The sequence below is a fragment of the Primulina eburnea genome, chromosome 3, assembly GCF_022965805.1.
Source record: "Primulina eburnea isolate SZY01 chromosome 3, ASM2296580v1, whole genome shotgun sequence".
In the NCBI taxonomy this organism is placed as follows: Eukaryota; Viridiplantae; Streptophyta; class Magnoliopsida; order Lamiales; family Gesneriaceae; genus Primulina; species Primulina eburnea.
In genome coordinates this window covers 51,895,218-51,920,831 of record NC_133103.1, presented here as the reverse complement: position 1 = coordinate 51,920,831, position 25,614 = coordinate 51,895,218, and the positions used below count along the sequence as shown (strand labels likewise).

Below are 25,614 nucleotides of genomic sequence, written 5' to 3'. Positions count from 1 at the left end.
AGGAGACCCATTGTCTCCTTTTTTGTTCAATTTGGTGGTGGATGTGTTGGGGAGATTGATCAACAAAGCTAAGGAAAAGAATCTCATAAGGGGGTTCGAGGTGGGTAGAAACAAGATAGAGATATCTAGAAACAAGATAGAGATATCTCACATTCAGTTTTCTTTGTGTAGAATGAAGATCACATCAGGTTCCTGGTGCAAGTGATGAGAGCGTTTTGTGAAATGTCTGGATTAAAAATCAAGTGGGAAAGAAGTGCTTTGTTGGGTATCCACCGTGATCAAGGAGAAGTTGAAATGTTAGCACAACAAGTGGGACGTGGTTAGGAGATGTGGCCTATTAAGTACTTGGGCGTGGAAATCCGTTACAAGCATCATTTTGGGATCCCGTTGTGGCTAAGATGTCGAAAAAATTGGCAAGTTGGAAGAAAGCTTTCTTGTCAAGAGGTGGAAGATTAACACTGATTTTGTCGTTTTGAATTCTATTCCCATCTATTATATGTCTTTATTCAGGGTCCCTAAAGGTATAGTGGAATCGATGGAGAAGATTTCAAGAAATTTTTTATGGGATGGAGCGGATGGAGATGTTCATAGCCACTTGGTCGCGTGGAACCATGTAAGTAAACCGAAGGAAAAAGGAGGCTTGGGTGTTGGGAATATTAAATTGAGAACAAGGCAATGCTGGGAAAGTGGTGGTGGAAATTTTTTGAGGAAGGAGGGACATTGTGGAAGAAAATTATTGTAAGTAAATATGGGTTGCAAGAAAATGGGTGGGATGCGAGGTTGGCAAGAAACGTAACGTTCATGTGCCCATGGAAGTTTATTTCCTGATACTCGACTTTTAAGCTGAGAGTGTCAGTTAGGGTGACGGGAGGTAACAAGGTCAGATTTTGGGAGGATAGTTGGTGGGGGGGATTCTTCTTTTAAAGATATTTTTCCAGCTTTATTTCAACTATCAACATTTCACAATCTATCTATAGATTTTTCCACATACTCGCTTTCCAGTTTTTCCTCTTTTCCATGTTATTTGGAAAGTTCCGGTCCCAAAAAAGATCAAGATATTTTCTTGGATAGCATCTCAGGGTAAGCTACCAACCTCGGGGAGGATCAAAAAAGATGGCCCTCAATTGCTTTGTGCCCAAACTGGTGTGTGTTGTGTAGAAATGAAACAGACACTCAGGATCATATGCTCATCCACTGTTCATTCACAAACAAGGGCTAGAACTTTGCAAGAACTTCGATTGGTTTGGGTTATTCCTAAGTCAACAAAGGATTTATTCTATATGGATTAGGGGCACATTACTGGTACCAGGGGAAGAATTTTTTGGCAAGTGATCCCTCATCTCCTTCAATTATTCAGACTAAGCTAATGATTCACTGACAAGCTATCAAGTCATGTACAAAACATCCTTTATTGAAATTTGTTTCTTATGAAAAAATTTCTTTTTTTATTGTTTTCACTTCAAAAGTGTCCAATGCAGAAAATCTAAAAAACGTATGTGAAGCTCTTAAAATTCCAAAGTTGAAAGATGCATTGCTTGAGGAGACAACACTTGGAGTGCAGTGACACTACCAAGTGAAAACAACCTTTAATTGTAAATAGATTTTCACGATAACACACGACTATGGCCGTTCATTGGAGAGAGATGAGGAGTGACTTGTAGTCAAAGGTTTCACACAAACTCATGGTGTAGATCACTTTGAGACCTTTGCACCAATTGTAAAACTTACCACGGTGTTGGTCCTTCTGTTAATGGCAGCTAACTTGGATTGGCCTCTTCAACAACTTCATGTAAAGAATGTATCTCTTAATGGCGATCAAGAAGAAAATGTAAACTAAAGTCAAACTAGAAAAAACTCTATATAGGCTTATATAGTATCGAGAGCTTCGTCTGAAAAATTCACTCGGTCTGTAGAGTAGCACGGATATCAGCAAGGACGGACTTATTGTACATAATGGCAAAATTCCAGTGTTAATTATACAAGTTGATGACATTATTTTTACATGAGATGTAGATGTAAAACTAAAAAGAACTTCGCAAATGTATTTAAAATTAAGGAATTGGGGGCATTGAAATACTTTATTGGAATGGAAGTTGCAAAACAAGAAATTGTTGTTTCTCAGTGTAAATACATATTAGATCTATTGAAGATTTCTGGGATGGTGGTCACGGAGAGAAGCTTTTGAGGACATTGGCGAGTGTCCTTACCCAGTTTTGCTAGCAAATTGGTCTAGATCTATGACTAATAGAAGATCTACCTCGGGATATAACACCTTTGTTTGGGTAATTCAGTGACATGGTGGAATTAGGAGAGTGATGTCATTAGATGTAGTGCAAAGGCTGAATTCAATGTTACGGTTCAAAGAGTCTTTGAAGTTCTTTGGTTAAAAAGAGTCCTCCAAAAGTTCCAAACAATAATAGAAAGCCTTTGAGATTATACTATGCCAACAAAGCAGCACTAAGATCATTTGTGTTATCTAAGCTGCACAATGGAACAAGCTTCCAAGCAGCATGAAAAATTTCATTTTCCGAATGCCAATATGCATATTTGAAATCATTTTGATCTCCAAGAAATATCCCACTTGACCCAATATTTTTATGCGATGCTTTCAGACTTCAAGAATAATTGATAAACAAGATTTTGTAACTATCTCTAGATAGAAGTAGTTAATTTCTCTCCTAAACATCCTCTAATGAAGCAAAAGAATGATGCTACCACTTTAGAAAATCTTAAACATGTAATTAAGGAAAAAAGCCAACCGCACTCACTGTGACTAAGAATTATACTCTTCACTAAATTGTTTAAGCCAAAGAAATATTACATTTACAGAACAAAATAAAAGGAGAAATAAGATGTTGTGTTTATACCATATGTCACCATATTGTTTCAGCAGTAGAAATATTATGACACAAAAAAATGTGAACTGGGAGAGTAAAGGACATACCCGCAAAGAAGTAATCTTGGAGGGACATAGTGAGGTCTCTCTACAACCTGTAAAGATTAAAAACACTCTCATAACAAAGTAAGATATGAATGAAGAACACAAACGGCTTGAACATTAAGGTCCAGTGGCAATAAACATGAGGAAGGTATCACTTGCTTACATTCAGTAAGTGAACCCTCGGTGAGTAGGTTTGACGTATTTTCTGGTGGAAATCTCGTATTTCATTAAATATATTGAATTCAGGGAATGCCACTAGTTCCTGATTGAAGATATTGACCAACAATAATGAGCAATTGCAATTAAAAGCTGTGAAAGTGATTGTGGTAAAGAAATAGTTTACAGCATTAAAATTTTACGTGTATATTCTGAAATCTATCATTGCAATCAAGGATACATAGATCATACTTTTATGTATTCAACCATAGATGAATGAGCACCAATGGTAAGTTGTTGGAGAAGTAATACAGCTCGGGCTGATGTAGTTACGGATAGCTTCTTATTAGATCCACAAGGGATGCAACATGCGACCAACTCTGACATTAAACACTATCAAGTGAAACAACTAAGTCAGCACAAATCATAAAACATTATCAGCATAAATATAAAACATTAAATGAACAAAAGAGATTAAATTATGTTGTTGCCTGAAGTTGTAATGTTCACCAAGCACTCTGATAGTCTCCCCTGATGGGTAATCTCTTGATATTGAGCAGCATAGAAATTATACAACAACATTGATCAAGTAAACAGTCGCAACCAATGAATTGACCAATCAAATTGAGAAGGTAACTGTTCAGAAAAGTAACAGAAAATTAACACCAACCATTGCAAGATCACATGATATAAGAAGCCCCTTGAGAGTTCAACTAGCATCCAAATTAAAGTCAATTGTACCCTCTGACTCTATTCTAAAGAAATTCCTCCAAGTATTTAAAAAAACTCTTTTACCAGTGAAGAATATCATACTCAAGACCACATACCACACATAAAATTGCAATCAACAGAGCTAAGTTATAAACGACCATTAAGACTCCATTAATCTTAAAATTGTATTCAGAAAAATATGATAAAATGTTCTTTGTATCGACAAACATATCATGGTATATACGACTCAACATAAACAAAAAATTTCTATAAAAATGTAACATATTTATATGCCTCCCAAACAGCAAAATAATGGAGTAGAGTAATTCTTAATATTTATATAGCCAAGTCATGGGTGTAAGATGTGCGAACAATACTCACTTAAAAGTACTAGGAATTACAGCTCTATGCCCAAGCAAATTGACGAGCACCTCAATGCCGGCCAAATGGTTGCATTTATGCCAATGATGAGCCACATCAGCGATCTTGTAATGTAGATCAACTATAAACTACAAAATAAGGTGTCATTTATTTTAAAAATATGCATTCAACAATAAATACACAAGACAAAATTACTGGAAAGGATAATATAATAACGGAAAAACAGCTTGAAATACAAGTTTTGAAGAATCACCATAAATACTCTGTCCTGTGTGAAGATGTTAATCTTGTCAACAAGTTCGAAGCTTTTAGAGCGCTCCTCACTGCAAGAATAAAGCAATCAATAATAGAACACTCAAACTTTTAGAAGAAACATGGAAAAAAATATAGACAACTAACACAAGGTATTGAACCTATCCAAGAAGCCATCCACAATAGTTTGAATTGTACATTCAACTGTATATTTAGAAAAGAACAGAAGTGGACAGTCAGAGGAGCTGGAAGCTAGAGATAATGTATGGTTCACAATAGAAACCTGCATATAAAGTGAAGAACATAACAAATCAGTAAGCGTATATAGCTCGCACAATGGTTTGCATTATCATATTTTCATTTTAAATAGAATGTGATGTATTAGAATCAGAAAATTAGCCTTCCGATATTTTGTATCGTTGAATTTTCTTTTAAGATAGGCTTTGATGTCTGACCATCAAAATATTAATTGCATGAGTGATTCCTATTGATTGTATAGTTTACTATTATAGAATAGGTTATGTATATTGTGTATAGGTTTCCCTAGTATATATGAAGATCATTCAACCATTTATCAATTTGTATTGGTATAGAGAGTAGAAACCGCAATTGTTCTTTCTTTTCGGCTGAATTAGAGCCATATGTTTCTTAATCTTTCATCTAGTTCTTACATCATGTCTGGAAAAGCAAATGTGAACACTCTTGATGGCAAAAAGCAATTCATAGCAACTGTTCATGAAATTTTGTTTCCAACAAATTTGGCGAGTTGGATAATGATAATTATCGTATTTGGTCTCAACTTATAGAGATGCATATTGCAGGCAGAAGAAATTGGGATGCATCACAATGACGAAGGTTGCATCGCATAGAATGGCCAAGCTATGAGGAATGGGAGGCTAAAGATGCTAAGGTCGTGTCTTTGCTCATCAATTCCATGATAGAAGGCTGATGGCCTATATTTGCGTAGTGTGGCGGCTAAAGAAGTTTGGAATAGAATCAAGAACTATCTGGATGTGTCAAATTCTTCTCGAGTCTAAAAGCCAATGAAGCAAACATTCCAACCACACCAAAGAGATCGCCCTCTTGTGGAGTAATGTAGTGAGTTGGACTCCAAAATTCTTGTAACTTGATTACTGTAGGCTAAATGATATGAAATGTCCGTAGGATATTGAGAAACTAAGGAAATGTATCGCTGAGTATTTTTTTTTGGGTCTTGATCACAATCTTCATCGAGTTAGTGACCAGGTCTTTGGCTTCCTCTCCTTGCCAAATCTAGAGGAAGCTTATTCGCAGCCCAATCGAGAAGCACAAAGGTGTTAAAGCCTCTGCGATGGCCATCAATAAAAATAATACAGGGCCCACACTCGTCATTGCACCAACTGCATTAGCCCTAAATACTCAATCGATATTTTCTGGGAGAAAGATGGCTATCCATATCAATACAAACCGAAACGAGCTGAAAAGGAAACAAGAAATAAACTCATATTTCTCTTAATGATTTATCTATCATTAATATTCCCAGAATGAATAAATTATTGATAAATCCATTTAAATAATGAAAGAAAGCAAGAAAATATTAATAAAAAAAATAAAAATCCAATTCCATTTCTATCAACTATAAAAATAGCTACTTGATAGTATTAGTAAAAACAATTCACATTATTTTTATGACTTATCCTACATTTAAGATTTATGTCACAGGTTTCTTGTTATCTCCTCAAGAAGGTAATTTCGGTCTCCCGGTTATTTATTCAGGGAGACTTATCTTATAGCTAGCAGACCCACCATACTAACACTCTATTGTCCCCAACTCTTCATAGGGCTCGGCTCCTATGTCCATCTCAAGAGGTGGAACATCATATTTACTCTTAGACTATCCATTTCATCCATCTTGCTTGCACCTTGTTTTTCTAATAGTCTTATTAGAGAGATTGCTAAACACCTTAAATGTTCAGAGGCATTTCCACTCACTCTGCTTGAAGACAATCCTACAAGATTGAGATTGATACTAACAAGGAGAGAAAATGCACCTATGACTTGGATGGGATGAGAAAGTTACAATCTGAATTTGATCATGTTTTCCAAGTAACAAAGAAGATATTTCTTTCTATTCGCACTAGTTTTTTTTTTAAAAGAAACGATATTATATTATCAAAAGATATTAATTACAAAAAGCAGACCAAAGGTCCATGCATAGTAAGGTCAGACTCGAGGTTAAATCGTTCTCGGTCTCAGACTTGTATAAGAATTGAGGTATAGTATTACGTTGACTTGTAGTACGAGTCTGACTTGAAACCCTAAACTTAATCTTGTCCCAACATTCTTCCAAAGAAATATAAATCTTCAAAAATCATCTTGTTCTTTTCTAGTTCAAGGTGTGAATTATCCACTTGTGCTGAGAAACATCACATAGTTTTTGGCGGGCCAAGCATAAAAAATGAACTTTTTAATTGAATGTAAATTATACCATTGATTTACAAAACACTTTCATAAATTATAATTAAAATTGCTTTTTGAGACTGAAACTTGATACATACGTGTAACAGACAGGTTTTATTCAGATTAGTTCATTTTTACCACAATTTAGTATAAAAGAAAAATATTTCAAAGAAACACAATTACAACATTAACTTCATGCAAAAAGTATCAAATAGAATGCAGCTGATTTTCAACATGAGATGTTAAAAGTTAAAACTAAAGTTGTAGGCAGTAAGTTAAAGTACCATTTGCTTCTTAATGAGTTCATCACTTTCATGTTAAGAGATATCAACGATAAGTAAAATAGAAGTTTCCAGCACTCTTGATACCCTCTCCCGCCCAGCTTTCTTACTGCAATGCATTGCCATACAGACAGAAAAGATATGCACAACGTGACTCTTAACTAAAGCTGCAAAAAGCTGGCAAGCAACCTGGGAAAAAGAACAAAAATAAAAAACCAGCTTATATAGTTCAAGATATTCAATAGCAAAAATGTCATCTTATGATCCTGACATGGGTATTATCAATTCGCAAAGATCAATCCACATTGAGTGAACACGACATACAACTACCATATGCTAAAATCGTTGACTCGAGGTACTATCATTTTTAACATTAATTAGATCAAACACCTCACCACATTAAGAAAACATAGAAGACATCTAAACCAAAATAACTTGGACAGAGATTTAATAAAAATCTAAAAATAATATTAATGTTCAAAAAGTTAAATGAAGCAACAACATTCTTAGGGGAAACGAATGCAAGGCTAGCTACCTTAGCAACCCATTTTAAGCTGTTAGCATCTTCCTGCAAGATCAAAGCCGGAAGCAGCCACGGACAACAATATTTTATGAAGTTCATAGGTTCCAAATTCGACGTAAAAATGCCTCTTGCCTGCAAATCCAATCAGATTAACTGTCTAGTTTTCTATTTACATGCTAAACACCTCGAATGCAAAATATGACATTACCTCAACAAGTGCAACTAAGCTTACACCACAAGCAACCCAATTAAAAAGAATTGGCCCCATAAGCTCCTCCAAGAACTTCAAAAATGTTGAAAGCACAAAATAATTTGTAAAGTTGGTATCATGTAATTAAACTAATCAACCAGAAATGTATTTGTCACCTTTGTCCTGTTTGTATGGCATGCTTCCTTAGATAAACTGTCAAGCACAGCACTGACTAGTTCGATTTTTATTGACCAATCCGAATTCTCTCTCAGGGTCTATAATTGCCTAAAAAGGTCCAATAACTCTGAACAAAGATGGATATTTGGAAAATTAAGCCGAGGTCAAATGCAAAATAAAGATGTGGCTACTTTACTTTTCCACTCTTACCTTTGGGAGGGATCGATAGCAGCAACAGATATAATAAAAACTGCATGTATGTAAAATTCAAAAATCAAAACGCTAAAAGTGATTATCGACAATTCACTGAATAAATTATGAAGCGGCATCAATCATCATTTTAAGCTGGTTCGTAGGAATAGTTTGAAAATTTTGAGTTGGCAATACAAGATGCATGAGAGTTATGACAATTCGTGGGAATAGTGTTTGCGAGAACTAAATAATTTTGGTACCTCTAACTCTATTTTCAACTGTGCAGTACAAGATACAGAAGAGTTATGACAATTGTTTCCGTAATCGGCCGAGGTTGAGGACCAGCAGACAAAACTTCCTGTGCTCAAACTATTTTCTCCCCAGAGGAAGTAACCAATTTCCTTCCAAAATTTGAACTGCAGTGACATTTTCCAGAACGATGTTATTTTAGAAGCAAAAGGAAGAGTAATCATATCAAAAACCACATTGTATATGAGCAAATCCTAAATGAATTGATACACTAATTAAACCACACAAGTCTACATTAGACTTGTACAAAATGGAGAAAAGCCTAAAACATTAGCCGCCCACGGATAAAATATAGTATGGAATGTCCAATCTTAAAATGTGCAACGACATCAAGAAACTTATTGGTAGAGCAAGTATTAGAAAGTGTGGTTAGACAAACAAGATTATAAATGGACCTGACCACCCATGTCAATGGCCGTTTAGAACAACACTTAAGCTGCAATAAATTTGATAAATTATCATAGCTACTGGAAATATGTCTATCTCAAGCCAATTACCAAACATCTTGGAAGAGTTCAGAGTGACCATCCCATGTCTGGAAAAGGACGCCAATCCGACGAGCTAGGCAAATCCTTACTCGATAATCAGGATCTCGGAGCAGCATAAATAGCTTGTCGATCACTAACTGTATAAGAATGAATAAAAGAATGACAACCTAAGTGAGGGACTAAAGATTAATTACTGAGAAAAAGAAAATCAAGATAAATAAACCAGCTTCACATTTTCTCAACTAAAAATCATGATGGGGATAAAGATTAATCACCTGAGCAAGTTGTGGTCTGAGTAATACAAAATTGCATATGCAGTTAACAAGCTTTGCACAATCATACCAGTCGAAGAGACTATTATCAAAGACTTTAGTCACCAAATCTCCGAGAGAAGTAAAGCACTGAAAGTCAATAGGCTAATTTAGAAAAAAGAAAACAATTTTTCTGACAAGTATTAGCATGAGAAAGCTTTAAATATGACTATTTCTCTAGTAATTCCACACACTAAATTTCTTCACATGGTTTGTCCTCGTTGATCTGAAACCTAATTTCTCGCGACCTAACTTCTAGTTGCTTCCATTGTATCTTTTAACTTCAACTTTTATTTTCACACTAGATAATTTGTACAAATTAAACATTAACTTACGATTGCATTCCTCAAGACTGTTCTGACCAAAGCTAAAAATAACATGTATAAAGTCAGCAAAATCAAGTAAGAAACAAAAATATTGACAGGAACAACTCAAACTCACATCCCACTTGCCATCAATAATTTACCACTAAAACATCCAAGCGTGCTTAGAGACATATCACAAATATCACACCTCTTCGGACTCCCTTTTCGTAAAGGAAGATGCAACAGTATTCTGAGTTCCAACCCAATTTGACTGCAACAGGCTTGCCACCAAACAACAGATGCCATTCAGTATATAGGAACACGGGAATTTAAGATTTTCATAGAATTTACTACATCAGTCATAGACGTAACTTGCAGAGGGGAAATCAAATAGAGACCGGGTAGTTTTACAATAATCAAATGGTGTCACCAAATTGCTTGCATTGAAATGACAGAGACGAAAAAAAGAGAACAATACCAAATCCAATATATGTCTGCAGGAAGACCAGTGAGGATGCCTGCTAAGAATGCATAGAAAGTTTTCTAAAACCTACTCAAATACGAAACAGAAATAAATTACTTGTGTGCATGATAGCTATAAAGCAAATTCCAAGAAAAACATGGAACGTAAAGGTAGGAGACTAAGATACCTGTGGGTCGTTCTCTTTTTCCCTAAGATTGAACATGATTTTCCACGCCGACAATGATAAAATTGGGAAAAAATTGAAATGATTGACAGGAAATTCAATTTCTGATTCACTAAAGAAACGGAAGACCCAATTGTGTGACCACTGTCAATACTTAACCTATCTACATCAATCGACCCACCGTTCACATCCAACTCCACATCCAAAATCAATTTTTTTCTGCTATTTAGCGGCAAAGGATCATGAATGGAGTGGGCGTCTAATAAGTCGGGGAAGTCTGGCTTTGCTTGAGAATTCCTTCTGCACTCTGAACATCCTTCATACAGTTTTGCAAGGGCTTTCAGAAGCCTCTCAGAAGATTGAACAATTCCAAAATAAAATCCAGAACTTGCAATATTTTTCTCTTGGCAATTGCTAAGAAAAGGCGAATTAAATGAAACTTTTAAAAGAAGTTGCAATCGAGTCAATGTTATTAATTATGGAGTTCCACTCCAAACATCCAGACAAACCATCATTGTAATATTTCTCCACAATGGAAATGGCATGATTTAGATATCCTAACAACGATTCACCCAGTTTAGAAAAGAAACGAGGAATTTCTCTGATCCTGAGAGTGAAGAAAAAATGTGAAACACTGTGAGAATGCAACAAAATATTGAAAACCATATCCATAAAAATTTATAGTCGTTTGAGAAAAATGAAGGAAATAATAAATATGCAAACAAGTGCTAAAGAGAAACGTGTCAATAAATTTATCACAAAAACATTATATTTGGCGAAACAAATGACTAAGATCAGATGGAAACAAAAAGCCTATAATTGTTAGCGAAAGCAAAAAAATAATGAAATGAAGTCATGGACATATAAAAAGACTACTCCCGCAACGGAGAATGGGAAGGATCAATGAAAGTGAAGATTAACCTTGTTGAATACGAGCAGAACGTAAAATTAGCTAAGAGAGCGCAGGTGTAGATAACTTCTTAGAGCAGCATTTTGTAAATTTCTACTTCCTTTATGCATTCAAGGGCTTTCAGAAGCCTCTCAGAAGATTGAACAATTCCAAAATAAAATCCAGAACTTGCAATATTTTTCTCTTGGCAATTTCTAAGAAAAGGCGAGCTAGTGAACTTTTAAAAGAAGTCGCAGTCGAGTCAATGTTATTAATTATGGAGTTCCATTCCAAACATCCAGATAGACCATCACTGTAATATTTCTCCACAATTGAAATGGCATGATTTAGATATCCTAACAACGATTCACCCAGTTTAGAAAAGAAAGGAGGAATTTCACTAATGTGAAGCACTGTGAGAATAAAACAGAATATTTGAAAACCATATCCATAAAAATTTATAGTTTGAGAAAAATGAAGGAAATAATAAAATATGCAAACTAGTGCTAAAGAGAATCAACGTGTCAATAAATTTACAGCAAAAACATTATATTTGACTAAACAAATGACTAAGATCAGATTGAAACAAAAAGCCTGTAAATTGTTAGCGAAAGCAAAAATAATAATGGAATGAATAAAATTGGCATCCCCAATCAGGTGATTGAGAAAATATGGAACAAGAGTGTGATGGGTAACCATTCAGGCAATGAACAATGTCACACCGTCATGTGCAGGTTTGTCTCAAGCCCCAATTACTTGGAGCTTATTAAAAGTTTACAGAGGAGCGTACAACACAGTTCAAAAGCTTTTAAGTGAAGCATGGGACATATAAAAGGACTACTGCCGCAACGGAGAATGGGAAGGATCAATGAAAGTGAAGATTGACCTTGTTGAATACGAGCAGAACATGAAATTAGCTAAGAGAGCGCATGTGTAGATAACTTCTGAGAGCAGCATTTTGTCAATTTCTACTTCCTTTATGCATTCAAGAACGTGATTTTCCATTTCATGAGGCAATTGATCTCTTAGATTCAGTGGCAATCGTACATTTTGGCAGTAATTGGACAAATTCACCTACAAATTGATCATAACTGACAGTGAAAATCCATCAGTTATTAAAATTTCAAAAGTAACAAAAAATAGAAGTATGTGACACCTTTGAACCAGAGTCAATATCAATCTTCGCAAGAACTTCAACTGAGCATTCCAAAAAATCACTTGAACTTTCCTCTATCTACCAGACATCGGATACAACTTTTTAAGATAAGCCATTATACGTGAGATCAAAAGGTTTATAAGGATGGATTTGCAAGAATAATACCTTGGCCAATTCCTCCACAGGCTCAGTAGCATAGAGCAATGGCAGAAGTCCTGAAGCGTCTTACAGAAGAGGGGTAGAACCAGTAGAAAAGGCATATGCAGCTGCCGGCAGCAGCACAAGGAACCGCTCATTCAGTGTTGTGAATTCCTACGTAATTAGGAGGTCAATCAAATATTCTAAATAATGTCAACATCCTGCACCACCTATACATGTATAAAAGAAAAGCAAAGAAGTAAAGAGATACAAAAAAAGGATGTAGTACTAGGGATTAGAAAATTGAGGGACAGAATTGAATAAGTCCATCATATATTGTCTCTCAGTCTATACGTTGATGGGATTCATTTCTTTTGCAGATAGACTGGAATTTTCACAGCGAATCATTTGAAGATTGTAAAAAAATTCCTTGGTTATTAAAAGTTATGATCAATCTCATCAAATCACTTCAAAATATCAAAGCCACTGTACCTAGTTTGGAATTTACCTTCAAGTTAAGTATAGCTAAAACAGCTGGTAACATGTTCTGCCGAAGATACAAAGAATCTTGCAGATCACCCTGCAGCAAGAAAATGAATACTTTTAAGATACGATCCGGATCCTTCCAATAAATTGAAAACACGTGAAAACTCCCTTTTAAAATGTAATCCATTCAAATTGAATTCAAAAGCTAAAATAAAGAAAAGCTGTTGAGATGAAGGAAAATCTTTTTTGGATCCCAAGAATTTCATTCCAACTAACAAATTTGCAGGCTTAGATACATGAGGAAGAATAACTAACACAGTCATCCAATATGACATATAGCAACGGGAAACAAGCACAAAATAACAAGCTTTGCATCTCAGGGAATGACGCAAAAATCAAATACACCATTTTATTCGCAGTTTATGATAATGGGATGGCAACCCTTTCCTTTCCACCTACTTTGTGAAATTATTAAAGCACCAATCAATTATTACCAAGTCTATAAACATGGCCATAAATATGAGAGTAAGAAATTTCAACTTCCAAAACTACAAATTTGGAACCGCAACAAGATGCCTACATGTATGCTTCTCATGGTCATCATACTCTTGACTATATCAATAGTAGAGTGGGCATCATTTAGATATTTTCCAACCACCATAAAAGCTTTGAAATAACAAAAGAAATCAAAAGAAAGATACAACGTGAACTTTAATAGCCATGTTTCAAGACAGTTGAGTCATTCTGTTTGAGTTGTTGATGAGAAAAGACTCTCATATATGTTTCTATACAACAGAGTTGTTATGTTTCGGGTTGGATATAAGAGAAGAAAGTAAGAGAGAAATATCAAATTCACACGTTTGAAAAGAACTCTTGCAGTTATTATAGGAATACAAAAAAGAGAAGTATAATGGGTTCTTACCAGCGAGATTCTCCTGGAGAAGTAGCATGAGATGAAGCATAAAGCACACCTGAAGTATATTTCCCAACATCAGGACACTGGATAGAATCATCGGAAAAGAATTACGACAGCTAAAGGAAAATTATACTCTTGCATTCTAAACTCTGAATCAAAAATTAATGTTCATATTCTGAGAGAACATAGAGCAAGTTACTTTGACATAATCACACACGGCACACCAATAAAATATGGTGGAAAACTAATCTCAAACACAAATCTTTTGTAGGGGATCCAAACACAACAATTTCAAGCCAATGAATTGAATACTGGTTGTGCAAGGGTTTTATTTTCACCAAAACTACACTTAACTAGAATTTTCCACTTAAAACAAAAGTTTGCATGATAACACTAATATCTTATCACATAAAAGCATTCTAAAACTTGACCCCGGAAGAAAGGAAGTATTCAACTAAATTGCATTCGTGCATCAGCCATCTCATGATAAGACTGGAAAAATCTACTTCTTTACAACCCCACAGTTTGCATTCTTATTTTAAAAAAGTCAGTGAGAAACACTTCTAAGGATAGTAACTTAAATGTCAACAAACAAATACTACATTGCTGCCAGAAAGAAAAAAAAAAGAACCATCCATATAAGACCAACAATTCTGTCCTAATGTTTACTCTAAACTGCACTTCACTAATTATAGAATTTAAGTGCTTGATAATACATAAAAAAAAGAACAGATGTTTTAAACATTAAAGACTCAACTCTTTGAAACAGCACCACTGAACCAACAATTCAAATAATTCGATTAGATTAAGGTAAGCAACAATTGTCACCAACTAATTCTACCCAAGATATTAATGAAGAAAAAAATAAAAAAGGCAATAGTAAAAAATATGAGAAAATATGATCATACAAATTCCATCGAAGATATCATGGAAATCAAATAACTATTTAAGGTGTTCAGAATTATTAGACCATCACGGAGGAGATCAAATGGATATATAAGGTGATTATTCCGTAAAATATTTACCTAGCAATATTAAAAGCAAAATAAAATGAAAATTTTAAAAAGTAACATTAGGAAGGCCGATAGTAAGGCTTCTATAATTCTATGTCACACAAGATATTAGGAGTAGCAATTTATTTTGAAAGGTGTATGCACTTAATACACTAGTCTGTCAAGTTGTCCTCTCTTACTCCGCTTAAACAGCATATGATTAATATTTGGTTAGTGCTGATATAATATAACCAATGGTCACATTTAAGATATATATTAAGGTGAATTAAATGATGTCAAGAATTATGAAATATGCCTTTGGCTTGACATGATATATGCAATATTAGAATAATTCATTTTTTATAAACTGGAGTGGCTGACGCATCTAATAAATAGACCTTTAGGGTTGTTTCTCGTTGGACTCCACTCCTACATCCTTTTAATTTGTAGTTTCGTCCCAATGGCGAGAAATATCGACATCAGAATTCTAGATTGAACATGTTCTCTTTTTCACGTCGAATGATTGCCTCTATAGCTACAAATAATGGGTAGTGTCACAAATAGTGGGTAGTGTACACAAACTTTAAAAGGTATGCTAATGTATGCCAATTTTACACCAAGTACTATGCATTCAAATATTCTCCCGTAGGTATGCTAATGTATGCCAATTTTACACCAAGTACTATGCATTCAAATATTCTCCCGTTTCATTTTTTCTCTTGGGCATCGTAGGATTTTTTGCCGAAATATGGCTGGTGACCCTAAAGCATCTTTTTCCATGACATATTTTAGTGGCAAACTAGGTCATATATTCTTCGTTGGACCCAAATGGCGAACACTTTACCATCTCAAGAGAAATTAATTGAACTAGAAATTACAAGTAGCTAGAGGTTTCCAAAAAAGCTGAACGAACCATCCCATAGTACCACGGGTCATATTCTAGAGTAAAAGAACAAAAATATATATAACATGTATCTCTCCGGAACAAAAAAAGAATATCAGACAAGTATTCAGTGGATTTTAGGGTAAAGATGAGATCGACAATGTCATACAACGAAAGATTTATACTCTAAAGCAACATGAACGACAAAAAGTTTGCAAAGGTGAATCACTCACGTTGAAAGTGTGCGTTTAAATAGCTGAAGATCCCATATCTCGAGAGGAAAAAGATATGAATCTTTTGTATCCTAGGTAAATGCCAAGCAAAGAAGTAGTTATACTGAAATCATGGAGAAGCAAGCATTTTACTAGCAAAGAAACAATCAAATCAAAATAAGAGAAGCGAACAATTATCTATAATCTTACGCTCAACATTATGCTACAAAGCAGCATAAAAGCAGCAGCATCCAACTGCAAAGACGAGAGCACAACTAACCCTGTAATACTGAATTTAGAGCTTGAAAAGTTGCTTTCAGAATTGTATAAATACTTGAACATCCGATCATAATTACAAGTATAAGAACATTATACAATAATGGAAACAGGAAGAAACTGGTGTTAAGACAGTGTTGAGCTATCCTTAACCTTCAATTCAGGAGTCACCCATAACAAAAGTGGGGTAGCTTTTAGAAAGTGAGAAATTTTTTTGGAAATGGTCCCTCCCACCTTCAGACGTCAAACATTAGGGTTCCTCCACTGCTCAACCATCACCTTCGTCTACTGAGATTTTTCGACCGACCTTTTGTCTATCCTCGGCGCCGGTCGCCGGCCGTCGACGACATTCATATTCTCGTATTTCCGCCTTTCTTGAGTGCGATAGATATATTCAAAAATGCCTACCCGTTCCGCTTGTCACCTTAGATGGAGGTATTCTCTTTTGTAGTAATATACTGAACTCCGCCGTTCGTCACTTTGTCGCCACCCATCATAGCACATTTCCGACCAATTCCGAACACCCTTGTCGGCAGTCTACTTTGTCTCTTCTTCAAGATAATACCCAATCCGATTTCTTTTGTCTAAAGACATTTCCGACCAATTCCAACCAACTTTGTCGGCGGTCTACCATCTCTCTTCACCCAGATAATACACAATCCTATTTCTTTTGTCTACTGACCTTCACGGTGTTCCTTTCCGATTAAAACCATTCATTGAGATAACCGATCCTTTTACCATACTCACATATGTCAAGGATGGAGTGTAGTAAGTACCAGGCTGCTAAGGCAGTAGAAGAGATTAGAATAGAGCAAAAATTATTTCTAATCTCATTGGGGAAAAGGGGTAACTCTATCTGTGTGACAGAAAGAACTCGGGATGCGAGCTACATGCTGGAATTAGATCGTGAGAGTGTTTACTGGCTGAGGAAAATAATGTGCGAGTACATTATCAATCCTAAATCTTATACAACTTTTAACAGAATGAGAGTGGGGGAAGCAGTTGTATCTGTGCAAAAAATTGTCAATGATCGAGGAAGCTATATTGAAGTGTCGAAATTTGAGAGATTCAACAAGAAACAAGCGAATTATAATTCCAAGTGGAAGGTATGAAGAAGGCTGGAGATGTATGGTGTTTTATGTTGATAAAATTCTGAGCAACGCAAAAATGAAAGGATCATACAAACTGAAGGGTAAACAGCAAATTCGGCAATCTATGTATCGTGGTAAGACCAATCCAAGCTTTACAGGGTCCGAGAACATTGATGCTCATTCAGAATTTCGACAGTGTTTGAGTAAAGACTGGAATAAAGCATTGCTTGTTAGGAAAGATTGCGTTAATATATCTTGGGAAATGGTAACAGAAGCACTTGGTAAGGCAGTGAAGAAGAAAATTGAGGTTTTCCCTTTCTAGACAAATAAAGCAATGTGGTGGCCAAACAACAGAGAGGATTATGAATTCTACTTGAAAATTAATAGATGCTTTTTCGAGAAGAGGATTCTTTGACTTTTGAACGATGGAGGAGCGACATCAACAGTCAACACGGAAGAGGAAGTTTTTGAATGCTGCAACAGTTGGATCAGGATTATTGGATTACCATGGGATGTGTGGACAACAGATGTGCTCAAAAATATCGGGACAGTTGTGGGGGATTGGTGGATATTAGTCGAGATACTATTTTCCTCAAGGATTTGGCAGCTGCTAAAATCAAAGTGGTGGGGCTAGAAGGGGGATTCATTAATAGCTCTTTGGTAATACGGACACCACGCGGTCCTCTGAATGTTCGCATTTATGTTGATTCGATCAACATTTCAGCATATGATATCTATGAAAAAAGATCCTACGCACAGGTGGTAGTTGATGGTGCAAGAGTGATAGCAGGCTGGGGTAGAGTGGAAAAACCGGTTGTTGAAGATACTGGACATCTTAAAAAAGTTGATGTAGCGAAGGATTCGATGGCCACAACGGAATACCATCAGATTAAAAGTGACGGAGAAGCTGCCCAACAGAAAATGGCTGGTACAGATATGGTATTGGGGGGAGAAAGTCCTTCAACATACAAAGAACGGAAATACAGCAATACTCGAGTCATTCAAGGGATGGAAGTGTTTGTTGGAAATCAACAGGAAACTGTTCACACAGCGACAAGGAAAGGGATTAAGGGTTCCAAAGCAATTGGGTCAGAACCAGTGCGCGGAGGAAAACAAATCAAGATTCTCAAAAGGCTTATTCCGAAAGGAGTGGATGATTTCGACAAGGGAATGGTTCAATCAATGAGCAAAACAGACAATGAAAAGTCACAGCAATATGGTAGTCTAGATGATACAATCAAACAAGATAGGAAATTCGAGGTGGTTTATACAAGGAAAAAATCAAGGAAGAATTATGGTGCTTTCATTATAGAGGATGAGGATGTGACAAAGACTAATACACAGAGGATGGATAATGGATCATTGCACAGGGGAGAGGATGGTACATGGGAGGACAGGGATTTCACAGTGGAACGAGGTCTTGCGTCGGAAGAGGAAAGTGATTATAGCGACATCAAATCCCATATTCCTGAAAGTTCGGACACGACGACACACACCAGCTTGGGATTGGAGGACATTGGAGATCTCTTCGCACCAAACTCGAATGAGGTACACAACAAAAATACTAACTCTCATAACCAGCTTCCCAATCCTTCCACCCATTCTTCTTCGTCTTTTTCATTCAAACAAATCTCGGGGTCGGGGAGGGTTTTAGAGGTTAAGGAAGATAAAGTGGTTAGTGATAAGTCGGGTATGTCGGAGTGCAAAATCCACAAGGGTGATAACAACAGCGGGGGGATGATGATAATGTCCGAACATGACAGAGGTAATGGATGTTTGGAAATGATGGGAGTACAAAGGTGGAACTGGGGGCTGGATTAAATACGGTTGGAATAAGTGCAAGGGGAGAAAAGGTGTTTAGATGAAGATTCTCTCTTGGAATATAAGATGAGGAGGTTCTGCAAAGAGGAGGGGATTCATTCGAGATATGTCACGCAAGGAGAAGCCAGACTTAGTTATTCTACAAGAATCAAAAAGAGAAGTTGTGGGCAGAAATTTTATATCCAGTGTATGGAAATAAAGGTTCGTTGAATGGATTCATCTACCTTCAATTGGCAGATCAGGTGGTATTTTGGTTATGTGGGATCCAAGAGTGGTATCCATCAAAGATAATATGATTGGGGAATTCACGGTTTCGGTTTGTATAGAAAAGAGAAAGACATTGAAAGTTGGTGGTTTACTGTAGTTTATGGCCCATGCAAACCACGATTGAGAAATATGTCCTGGAATGAATTGGCGGGTTTAAGGGTCTTGTGTGGGGATAGGTGGTGTTTGGGAGGGGATTTTAATGTTGTGAGGTCATTGACCGAGAAAATGAACAGTCATTCACAAACAACAAGTATGAATTGCTTTGATATTTTGATACAGGAATTGGAATTGTATGATCCCCCGTTAGTAAATGCAAAATTTACATGGTCAAATTTGAGGGCTACACCAATCTGCAGCAGATTAGACAGATTCTTGTTTTTGGGAGGGTGGATGGAGTTATTTCCATACCATAGGCAATCTGTTTTGCCTCGAATAACATCGGATCATTTTCCAATTGTTTTGGAGACACAAAAACTCAAATGGGGGCCGACTCCATTCAGATTCGAAAACATGTGGCTGAAACATAAGAGTTTTAAGGAAAAATTTACGACATGGTGGAGTAGCTCACAACTGCGGGGATGGGAGGGATATAAATTCATGAGGAAACTCAAGTCTGTTAAGGAAGAGATAAAACTATGGAATGCCGAGGAGTTTGGGAAGACGGAGATGAGGGAGGCAGAATTGAAAAACATAATTATTACATTGGATGAGATGGAGAGTGACGGAAGGGGGAATGCAAAAGCGGTGAATGAAAAAAAACTGATAAAATGGGAGATGGAAGAATTAGTGTGTCGACGAAAGATGATGTTATATCAAAAAGCAAAGATAAAATGGTTACAAGGAAGAGATCACAATACCAAATTCTTCCATTCTTTACTTAATCACCGAAAGAGCAAAGAAATAATTAGTAGATTGGAAAATGAGGATGGGGTGGTGGTAGAGGATGAAGGTCAAATAATTAAAGCCATTGTCAATTACTTCTAACAGTTGTACAGTAAAAGAGAGGTGAGAAGATTTGGGATTGAAGGTGTAGAATGGAGGACTATTGATGTCGATACGAGGGCTGAGCTTGAACAACCATTTCTCAAGGAAGAGGTTAAGAAGGTGATTTTTGAGTGTGACAGATGCAAAGCACCGGGGCCTGACGGTTATACTTTGGCATTTTATCAAGATTGTTGGGATGTGATAAAAGGGGGAGTTAATGAAGGTTTTTGAGGAAATTTATGAAGGAAGGATCATAAACGGGATAACTAATGAGTCGTATATATGCTTGATACCAAAGAAGCATGACTCATTAAGGGTGAAAGATTTCAGACCCATTAGCGTCACAACGAGCTTATACAAGATAATTGCAAAAGTGTTGGCTACAAGGATGAAAAAAGTATTGTCACATACATTGTCCGAATCTCAGAATGCATTCATTGAAGGAAAACAAATTTTGGATTGTTGTTTGATTGCCAATGAGCAGAAGTGAAGAAGAAGAAAAAAAAGGGATGGGTCTTGAAAATTGATTTTGAAAAAGCATATGACAATGTTGAATGGGGGACTTCTTGGACTTCGTGTTAGGGAAAAAGGGATTCGGCGAGAGATGGAGAAGATGGATAAGATGATGTGTATCAAATGTCTCGTTTTCATTCATGATAAATGGGAGACCGAGGGGGAAATTTAAAGCGAATAGAGGACTTCGACAGAGAGATCCTTTATCTCCATTTTTGTTCGATATGGTCGTAGACGTTTTGGGAAGTTTGAATGATATAGCAAAAGAGGAGAATTTAATCCAAGGGTTTGAAGTGGGCCGAGAAAAGGTGGAAGTATCACATATACAGTTTGCGGATGACACTCTATTTTTCGTTCAAAAAGAGGCTCATTTAAACTTTTTGGTGCAAATCTTGAAGTTGTTTTGTGATATGTCAGGACTTAGGATCAAATGGGAAAAGAGTGCTTTGTTGGGTTTATGTCAAGATGATGTTGAAGAGGAGGAGCTAGCCCACAGGATTGGTTGTCGTAGGGATCAATGGCCAACTACATACTTGGGAGTTCTTTTAGGGGGTAATCCACTCAAAGTGTCTTTTTGGGAACCTATCCTCATCAGGATTACTAGAAAATTGGCAACTTGGAAAAAGGCATTTTTATCCAAAAGGGGAAGAGTAACATTGATTGTTGCGGTATTGAGGGATCAATGGCCAACTACATACTTGGGAGTTCTTTTAGGGGGTAATCCACTCAAAGTGTCTTTTTGGGAACCTATCCTCATCAGGATTACTAGAAAATTGGCAACTTGGAAAAAGGCATTTTTATCCAAAAGGGGAAGAGTAACATTGATTGTTGCGGTATTGAATGCTTTGCCTATATACTTTCTGTCACTATTCAGGGTACCGAAAGGAATAGCAATGAAGATAGAGAAGTTAATGAGAGATTTTCTGTGGGGTGGAAATGAGGGTGAATCACATTGTCATATGGTTGGCTGGGAACAAGTTTGTAGACCGAAAGAGAGAGGTGGCTTAGGTATTGGTAACATTTGCTTGAGGAACAAAGCGCTTTTGGGGAAATGGTGGTGTGGAGGTTTAACGTTGAGAATGAGCCGTTGTGGAAAAGGATAATAAAGAGCAAATATGGGTTACAAGAAAACGGTTGAGATGCAGGTTTGGCTACGAATGTGACGTTTAGATGCCCGTGAAAATTCGTCTCTAGATCATACCCGACATATCACGGACTACTAAGATTAGTGGTTAGAGGGGGTACAAAAATCATGTTTTGGGAGGACATTTGGTGGGGGGAGTTATCTTTCCGGGATTTATTCGCTTCTTTATTTCGTATTAGTTCGGTTCGTAACTTGCCTATATCTTTTTTTGCTGCATTCGATACTGTGTCACATGAGTATTCTTGGGATTTGCATTTTCGTAGGTCTCTCAGAAAGGAGGAGGTCGTTCAGTTGTCTTCGTTTTTGAGCATTTTTGATAGGGTAAATTTGGTCGAAGGGGTCGATGATTTTCGAGTGTGGGAAGGGGATCCGTCTAGGAAGTTCACAGTCAAGTCTTTTTTCCATTCATTCTTCTCAGCGAATTTTTGTGTCCAAAATTTCGAATTTTACCATATCATTTGGAAAACTCCTATTCCTTCAAAGATTCAAATATTCTCGTGGACGGCAATCCTTGGAAAATTACCTACATCCGACCTGATGCAAAAGAGATGGCCTAAATGTGCTCTCTCTCCCAATTGGTGCGTGTTGTGTCGTAATGATTTGGAAATGCAAGATCACATGCTCATTCATTGTAAGCTTGCTAATGAATTGTGGTCTAGGGCTTTGGAAGAACTGAAATTGGTTTGGGTCATACCAAAAACAACACAAGATTTGTTCATTACGGATCTTGGACAGTGGGTCGGCAAAAGAAGAAGAATATTTTGGAGGGTGGTAATTCATGGCATTTGTTGGGGTATCTGGTTAGAGAGAAATACAAGAATCTTTGAAGATTTGGAAGACAGCGCAGAAGAGTGTTGGGAAAAAATCAAGTTTAGGATTGCAAACTGGATTGCAAATATTAAAGAGTTTGAGAGTTTATCCATTCTTGATCTTTTAAGAGACTGGAGTTATGTTTATTGTTAGTTGCATTATTTTATCTTTCTTCGTAGTGGACCACTAGTCCACTTTATGTAAAAGAAACACTCTTTAGTTTTAATAATACTATCATGTTTCTTATCAAAAAAAAAAGTGGGGTAGCTTTTTTTATCTCCTAACTTAAGTGCATAATCAATGCCATATTAAAAACACATTCATTTTAAACACGCATTTATCAAAATGAGATTGAGATTTCATGAGAGGGAATCTAACTGTACCTACTTTTTCCTACAATATGAAATGCAAAGTAGATGAATTAAACTTAACAATTCACCATAAGAGGAAAGGAAGCATGTCAAAGATCTATCTACACCATGCCTTGATGGGAATTTTACACAAATGGATGCTTACAATTGAGGTGAGATTGCAAAATGTTGGCAAACTCCGCATAAGGCAGTTCCATATCACTTGCCAACCTTTGCCAACCTGCAGAATTTTTACAAAAATAAAACCAAAATATGCACAAGGATTAAAAGAAAAAAGAATATCAAGCAGGTCCCTGCATAAGACATCCTACAAACACGATACCTCATATAATGGTCCAGAAAGTTCATGGAGTTTATTTGCATTATCCTTAGTAAGCCCCAGACGCCAACCAAACACAAACAATTTAATCAGAGCCATTTTTCTTCAAAAAGGACGTTGATAGAAAGAGCCAGAAAAAATTTATTAATAAGAGTAAGAGATAGGGAAAGGAAAGGGAGAGAAGTAGGAAGGTAAGATGTTCGCAATAATTGATGAGCAACAATCCAGTCCATCCACAATATATGATTGCTATTGGCCATGATAAAGAAAAGTGAACAAAGAAACCTAGACTGCAGCCTTCCCCACATATGATACAACCAAAGCTTGCAATAAAAACTATCCTTCTTAGTTAGCATATGACTATAAATGACAAGTCCAAGGAACAAAATTATTTCAAGAAACCTGGAGGACACACTGAATAAAACTATATCTTTTCCTCCATACATATATAATGTGATATACCTCATTCAAGGGAAAAGCTAGCTTCTGCGATGATTTCTCATTTGGAGTAGCAAAAAGCATCAATAAAGAAAGTCTAAGCAGACTCCTTCAAATAAAATAAAAAACCGGTGAGAAGAATCTTACGAAGACTCGTTCAAATGAAATTCAAAATTGGTCAGAAGTTAAAATGAATAACAAAGAGTGCTGAGACAAGATTAAACTTATGGTTCCATGCTGGATTACAAATAACGTGGAGTTTAAAATGTTTTCGCAGTCAATTTTGTTTAGGGATTGGAGTCTCATATTGTGTTAATATGATTCCAGTTCTTACTTTGTTATGCGATGACCTCTGGTCTCCTTTTTTGTAATTAAAATCTTTTATTAAAATAATATTTTTTCTTATCAGAAGAAAAGAAACTAGAAGGCATTTCTGCACATAAGAAATAAGTTATATCACATAAAAAATAAGATATCATAGTATTTGTTTAAGCATCAAATTATTACAGTTGCAAACCATATCACACTGATTTATTAGGCTCAATTATACAGAGTGAAATGAAGTTTTTGCATGTAAAGGAACAACCTACTGCAACATCCAGAACAAATCATCATAAGAATGCTCTAAAGTTGCAGCGTTAATAATTCTGCAATCGAGAACAAGCGAATTCCGGATATCAAAATTTGACTGAGGACTCTAGAAAGGGCAAATGTAATATCAGAAGTATGAAAAACAGAAACATTAGAAACAAGTTTGAATGGCGGTATCACTTGAGTAAGGCAACTGATGAATTGACATATGTACTGAAAAGCAAAAGGAAAAAAGAGAACCTACAAAGCACATGACCAAACCAACAAAGATAAGAGAATTGTGCCCCTGCAAGACCCTAACAAGAAAAAAATAGTTCCCTACTGGTACCAAAAGAATAAGTTTCAAATGAAGGCAAAAGGCAAAACAGACGACAGCTCTCCTCTCCCCCTCAACGAAGAGGTATAGATATTAAGCAAATTAAAATATCAAGAAAATGTGAATGCATCTCCAGCACACAGGAAGGAGACAAATAGACTACAGGATCACAAATTTTTTGTCAATCGGAGGATGAAATATAAACCAGTCAATAAAGCTACAGGTAACAATCAAGATTTCACAATAAAATCAATAAGTGATCTTTACGGATGCGAGTAGAATAATTGCGGATGAGACAAACAAGTGCAGCATGCCTACCACGAACATTAGCTCGTTTTAACTCAAGATGGTGGATAATAAGTAGCAACATGAATGCAAATGTGAACAATACATTCTCATTTTTTTGAACGTAAAAACAAATTTGGAAATTATTGAAAAATATTGTGTCGGATTTGCCATCGAATGTGTGATCCATGAACAAGGAAAAAACATGATATCACACCATCCACCAGCCCAAAGGATACTGTTAAGTATTGAGATATTTGATGTTTATATTTTTTTATCTACTCAAAAGAACAAGTTCTGTTGAAACTTACCATGGCCATTTGCGCCCCATGACTCTCTCTTTTATCAGGACAACCACATGCTCCCTCCGGGCACGTTTTTCAGTAACTGGGCTTTTATATGTATGCGCACAC

At 36.2% G+C, this 25,614-nt stretch overlaps 1 pseudogene; it reads right to left on the bottom strand.

The window, feature by feature from the left end:
• Window positions 1-2,438: 2,438 nt before the first annotated feature.
• On the bottom strand, window positions 2,439-25,614 carry LOC140827465 (serine/threonine-protein kinase ATM-like; annotated as a pseudogene).